Source organism: Pristiophorus japonicus, chromosome 28 (genome assembly GCF_044704955.1).
Source record: "Pristiophorus japonicus isolate sPriJap1 chromosome 28, sPriJap1.hap1, whole genome shotgun sequence".
In the NCBI taxonomy this organism is placed as follows: domain Eukaryota; kingdom Metazoa; phylum Chordata; class Chondrichthyes; family Pristiophoridae; genus Pristiophorus; species Pristiophorus japonicus.
Window position 1 is genome coordinate 11415095 of NC_092004.1, and position 7277 is coordinate 11422371.

The following is a 7277-nucleotide window of genomic DNA, read 5'->3' on the forward strand; positions in this document are numbered from 1 at the left end:
ACGGGCTAGCCCACACTGCGAAATGTGTGGGCACTAGGTCCATGCAGCAGAGCAATTCTCCAGTGATCCAGGTTAACCCATGCCACGAGATAAACTCCGAGCTCTGTCAAGTCCCTATGGTAGCTTATGTGCAAAGGTCACCACACGTTAAAAATATCCACTCGCAGGCATCTTCCACCCCTTCAATTTGTGTTACGGACTGAATTATCGCATCCTTCATTGAAACAAATGTAAACTCATGCTCAAACAAGTCATCCTTGTTCGAAAGATCGTCTATGTTGATGATAAAAAGCAGCACCACAAAGTTAGTAATTTCGGCTTATGCCCGGTGCCACGTGCCAGCGAGGAGAATGATATTAGAACATTTACTGTAACATGACTGGAAGAAGGGCAGTTATGATAGTCAACATTATTGGTTAAATGTTTGTCAGGCAGGTGAGAGGGGGGATAAAACCGAGCGGAGGGGGGAGGTCGCAGTATTGATTAAGTAAACAATTGCAGCTGTGAGGTGAGATAATATGTTCGAAGGGTCTTCAATTCAGGCTATATGAGATAAATTGAAGAATATAAAAGGGGCTGGGAGTGTAGTAGAGGTGCCCAGAGGTAGATCGACGAGCAAATATATAGGCAAATGTCTGAGAAGTGCAACAATTTGAGGGCAATAATAGTAGGCGATTTCAACTATGCTAATATTAACTAGGATAGAATTGTTGCGAAAAGTACAGCGGGTGCAGAATTCCTGAAATTTATTCAGGAGATCATTTTTAGTCAATATATAGCAAGTCCAACATGATAGGGGCCGTTCTGGGCTTAAATTGAGCGAATGATGATGAGCAGGGCGAAGGTGCATCAATCGGGAGCATTTTGGTGCTTATGATCATAACTCAGTTAGATTTAGTGTGGTTATGAAATTGACACAGTTACATCAGGAATATAAAATCTCAAGTTGGGAAAAGTCAATTTTGGCAAACAGAGTTCAGATTTCGCCAACGTGGACTGGAATAGCTACTTGAAGGCAAAAACTGTGTTCGAGCATTGGGAGGCATTCAAAGAGCAGATCCTCAGTGTTCAAGACAAATATGCTCCTTAAAGGAAAAGTGTGAGACTAACAAATCTAAAGCTCCTTGATGTCAAGGTGCTTGCAGCACAGAAATAAGAAATAGGGATACATATGCCAAAGCTTGGGCTCAATAGTTCAGAAACTGTAGAGGAGTAAAGAAAGTGCAAAGTTGAAATTTAAAACGAAATTGGGAAAGCAAAGAGAGATAATGAAAATATAAGCCAAGTAAATCAAGGAAAATACAAAGATTGACATATACATTCAGAGGAAAAGATATCAAAAGAAAGTGTAGGGATCATTAGAGACGATAAAGGTAATCTGTGTGTGGAGGCAGAATATGTGTGTATGCTTTTAATGAATACTTTGCAACTGTTTTCTCAAAAGTGAGGGGCGATGCAGACGTTGCAATCGGTGAGAAGAGTGAAATATTAACTGAAATAATCATAGTGAGAAAGGTATTATTGAGGGATTTAATGGATTTGAAGGTGCAAAAATACACAGGGCCGAGAGAAGGAAAAGAGGAAATAGTACAAGGTCTGATCATTACAATACTCTCTGGCTACAGGTGTCGTGCCAAAGGACTGGAGGACTGCAAATGCCGTACATTTGTTTAAAAATGGATTGATGAACAATTAAAGACCGGTCAGCCTTACCTCGGTTGTGGGAACATTATTTGTAAAGATTGTGAGGAACAGGATAAAAATTCATCAATAAAGATACAGATTAATCAAGGACAATCAGCATGGATGTGTGAATGGAAGATCGTGTCTGCGTAAATAGATTTCATTTTCTGAGGAGGTAACAAGTGCATTTTTTGTAGTGCAGGTGGATTTTCGCATGGCTTATGACAAGGTCCCATATCACAGAATGCTCACGAAAGTAAAAGCCCAAGTGATCCAAGGCAAAGTGGCAAAGTTGAATCCAAAATTGTCTCGGAGGTAGGAAGCAATGACCAAAAACTGTTTTTGGAAATGGAAAGCTGTTCGAGGGAGGATCCGCAGGAATCCGTAGGAGGATCCTTTTTGTTTGAGGTATGTATCAATGATTTAGATTTGAATGAAGGGCCTATGATTAAAACGTTTGCAGATGATGCAAACATTGGCTGTGTGGTAGATAATGAAAAATAACGTTGTTGAATGCAGGAAGATATCAATTAAATGGTCAGCTGGGCAGAATAGTGGCTTATAGAAACCAATATGTAGAAACGTGACGTAATAAATTTAAGGTCGGCGAACCAGGCAAAGGGTCGCACGTTAGATGGCAGGACACTGAGAAGTGTAGTGGAACAAAGGGAACTTTGAATGCATGTCCACAAATCCGTGAATGTTGCAGGACAGGCACAAAATATCGTGCAGAATGCATATGGAATGCTTTCCTTAATTTGTCGAGGCATAGAATACAACAGGGATGATATGTTAGAGGGATAATCAAATGTGGCATATGGGACAAATTGATAAATGAAAAAAGGGCGTTCACACTGCTGCGTGTGCATTATAAACCCCAAAACTGTGGGAGGGAGATGGCAGATAAAATATGTAGGCAAATTGCTGTTGTACATAAACCATAGGATAGTAATAGTCTGGGATTTTAACTATCCAAATAGTGGGACACAAATTGTGTAAAGGGAAGAGAGTGTAGAATTCTTAAAATGTATTCAAGATAATTTATTTCACTCAGTATGTAACAAGCCCAAGAGGAGATGTGGCGGTTTTGGATTTTGTTTTGGGAAATGAAACTGGGGAGATTGAAGGAAAATTATGTGCTGGAATAAAAGTCCCAAATTGGGAAAAAGCTAATTTTGCCAAGTTGAGGAATGTTTTGGCCACATTGGCAGGAAACAGCTACTTGTAGGTAAATCATTTTCGGAACAGTGGGAGGCCTTCAAGGAGGAGATCCGGAAGGTTAAGGCCAAGCATGTGCGCTCAAAGTAAAAGGCTGGGAAAAATAAGTCGAGATGCGTCTGGATGTCTAGGGATTTACAGGGGAGGATTAAGAAAATAAAGGACGCTTTTTCAGATACCAACGGCTAAATACTAATGAATCTTTGGAGGAATATAGAAAGTTAAGAGACTATATTAAAAATGATATTAGGAATTCTGAGAGAGAGCATGAAAGATCCTTTGCTCGTAAAATTAAAGAAAACCCAAAGATGTTCTACAAATATATTAAGAGTAAGATGCTAACTAAAGAAAGGATAGGACCACTTCGAGACCATGGGGGAAATCATTGTGTGGAGGCGCAAGATTTTGCAGAGGTATTTAATGAATACTTTGCATCTGTTTTCACAAAAGAATTGGGCAATGCAGATACTGCCATCGAGGAGGTGTGTGATATTCTGGATGAAATAAACATAGAGAGAGAGGAAGCATTCAGGTTTTTTAGCAGGTTTGAAAGTAGATAAGTCTCCAGTCCCGGATCACTTCTATCCTACTTCAACTCATCCGATTCGCATAACCTTCTATTACTTTCGCAGTCATGTGCTTAGGTTGCTCCCTCTTTAATGCATCTGTGTTATTCGCCTCAACGCGTGCTCCTGTTAGCACCTTCCACATTCTGATCAATATTTGGTGAAGAAATTACTCTTGAATTGCCTACTGACTTCATCAGTGTCTGTCTTACATTGATGACATGTAATTCTGAACTCCTACACGATAGCAAATATTTTCTCCACGTCGACGCTATCATATCACTTCATAATATTATAGACAATATCTGCCTTGACTTTTGCGGAGAAAAGATCCCCAGTCTGTTCAGTTTTTCACGATAAGTAAATCCTTCCAGTTCTGTCCAAATTGCTTCCTGTTGTGCTTTGAGATTCAATGATACTACGATTTAGTTTTCACATCGACTGGGAGAAACAAGAGGGCAAGCATGCCGACCAATTGTCTTAATTTTTCAACCGACCATTAGATTATTAAAATAATTACAAAATGTAGATGTTATAGCCGAGTGGTTAAGGCATTTTACTTGAAATCCAATGGGGTCTCCCGCGCTGGTTCGAACTCTGCTTGCAGCGATTCCCTGACGAGATGATTGAAACCGAGATTGAACCGAATTCCCTCACCTACCTTTTGTTAAAATGATTGATGCAAACTTATTATTCCAATTGGAAACACTAATAATTTACAAGAATAAATAAGTGATTGTTTGTTTGTTCGAAACTTTTGCAAAGAGCAGTGAGAAATATACACAGAAAACAACATTAAAAAGTGTCTTTTTTCAAGAGCCCTGCAATGTTTGGCAATGTTTGGTTTGAGAACCCAAACTAATCAGCGGCAGTGGGCCATTAACTGACTGAAATATGATGAGTCCCAAATTCTCGAAGATAAGCGGATTTTTCATTAAATGCTGGAAACAATCCGTCATTCCACGAGCTCTTTGCAGAACTAAGATTTTGCATCATTGCGTCAATGTTTTGCAGGGCCCTTGGGAGTTTCGTTCCTAAATGTTAAAGCTTCTCTAGAATAACAAAGCTAAAGTACTCGCAACACCGCCCTCCCCCACGCAAAAAAAAACCGTCCTGTACAGTGATGGAACCCGCGGCCTTCACGTTAACAGCATCATGCATGAACCATCTGAATTAACCGGCCCGACTATCGTGTACTTTTAGCGGAAGATCTAAAAGAATAAAACGAGCATTTCTGCAGCGTCGTTCACCTCAGCACTTCCCAAAGCGGTTCACAGCCAGTTAAATAGTTTTACAGTGTGGTCACTTTTGTAAGTTAGGAAATGCAAAAGCAGATTTGCAACAGCAAGAACGCACGATGTTATAGTGAACAGATGTGGGTTGAACGATGTACATTGGCTCCATGACACCAGAGTGAACTCTCCTGCTCTCCTTACGAATCGTGGGCGTGGGATCTTTTAAGTCCAGCTCGGGGGCAGACAGGGTCTCGGTTTAAGATCTCAACCTAAAGTCAGCTTCTCCGAAAGTGCATCACTACTGTCGCTCCGACATTAAAAAAACAACTTGACCTCCACCTCAACAATCTGTCTGTCGCAGATGCAACTGTCCGTGGCAATATTGGTAGTAGTGAACACTGGACAAACCTTGTGGATACCAAGTCCTGTCTTCACACGAAGGACACTCTGCATCGTGTTGTCTGGCACTATTGTGAATGTTTAAAAATGTATAGAGACATTGAAGTTGGGAACGTGGGAATTGTATAGGGACAGTATAAGCTAACAGAGAATTAATGGAGAAATAGCCATGACATCTCAGACTCGAGACTGCGAAATGTTACAACACTAAGACATTTTGAAACAAAACCCACAGCTTGCAGAAAAACCTCAAGGTCTTATTAAATCATGTTATGAACCTGAAACATTAACAGAAGGTCTTTGTTTAAAATCAGACCATACTTAGGTCGGCTTATGAGTGGACAAAGGGAAACAGGGATCAAAAGAGATAGGCTGAACTAGGATGTCACTCTAGCCCTATCTTGTTATATTTTGCCGAAAATGTATAACCATCGTCCCTTTACAATGTCACGTCACTTCGTCCATAGGAAGTGGGTGTGTTCTATCAGAGTTGCATTCCTTCTGTCTGATAAGGTACCCGATCGGGATTTGCTTTTTAAATAAAAGCTTGCTTTGTTTAAAGCACAAACGGTATTCGTTTCAGTAACTTTGATGAACCAGATTGAGGTAAAATAATCCAGAAATCAACATTTGGTGTCAGAAGTGGGATCTCAACAGACGACTGCCGAAAACTTGCGAATTAAGAGCCAGACTAGGGTTGGACGAGACGAGGGGAAAGTGGCCACTGGAGTGAGCATGATTTCAATACTGCTCCAGTTTCCCCGGTTTCAAAAGTCTGAGGAAAGTTTAGCCTCTCGCTAGTTCTCTGGTAGTGTCTGAACGAGATCCAGGACAATGTGGTGAATACCTTTCAAACTTAGAATAGGGATAGAGATAGGGAAAATGCGCGGTGACGCAAACCAAGTGGCGACTTGCAAAGATACGTTAGAATAAGTAAGTATTGCGCGCTGACGCAAACCAAGCGGCGACTTGTAAAGATAGGTTAGAATAAGTAAGTATTGCGCGCTGACGCAAACAAAGCGGCGACTTGTAAAGATAGGTTAGAATAGGTAAGTCTTGCACGGTGACGCAAACCAAGAGGCGACTTGGAAAGACAGGTTCGAAGTAGATCTGTGCGACGACACGGAAAGTAGGGATAGTTAGAGCAAGATAAGGATAGCTGATCAATCATGGATCCAAAAATTAATAGGAAAGAAAAGAGACTCTTGGGAACGTTTTTTTAAATGAGAAATGCTTGTGTGATTTTTACTGTTTAAAAAATAAAGCCGGGGGGTTGTGGTTTGTTTTAGCTCCACCCACTTTTTCAAACAGAAGGAAAGTTTTTTTTAACTCTTCGTAGTGTTGTCCTGTATGTGGGAAGTTTAAGAGTGTGAACCTTATTGAATTACATATATTCGGATGATAAGTTACGGAGCCAGGAAATGCACAAAGGATAGGTTTGTTGAGTAAAAAAAAAAGAAAAAAATACATGGTCCCGGTGGTTAAAAAAAAGGATTTGACATGCTCACTTACTTGTCGAAAGAAAACATTCAGAGAAGGCACAGCAAAACAACTGAGATGGATTCAAAAGGATTCCAAAAAAAATTATGTTAAATAACACGACCTTGAGGCTGGAACAATTGAGATAACGAAAAGCAGTCCGCAGCCTACGTGCCGGACTTCCCTCTAGTTATGGAGAAGACAAAAAAAAATTCACGTTCTAAATAAGTGCTGAAAGATAAAAAAAAGCTTCTGAGATTTTAAATTATGACAAAAATTACACTGCAGTCGAAAGAATATCACTCCTGTCGAGTTGGCAGAAAAACTCCATTAAATTAAGGCTTTCATTGACAGAAGGAGGACATATTAAAAACCGTAGACGTCTTAAAGAAAGAGTGCACGCACGAGAAATGTACTCAGAGTTCCACTGGGACCTCTGAGAAATGTATCGATAGACTACTTAGTTAAAATTGTTGGCTTTGCGTTGACCGAGGCTGATGACGAAATTGAATTTCAGTAAACAAATGTGTGGTCTCGTTTTAAATCAATTAAAAAAAAATATCTTTGGCAAGTACGTGAATAAGAAGTTAAAAAAATATTGGAGTTTAATCAAATGCTGCATTTCCTGATGAAAATATTTTTTTTCAGATGGTTGCGTGAAGTCACGTAATGACATCAGGTCTTCTTACAAACCTGG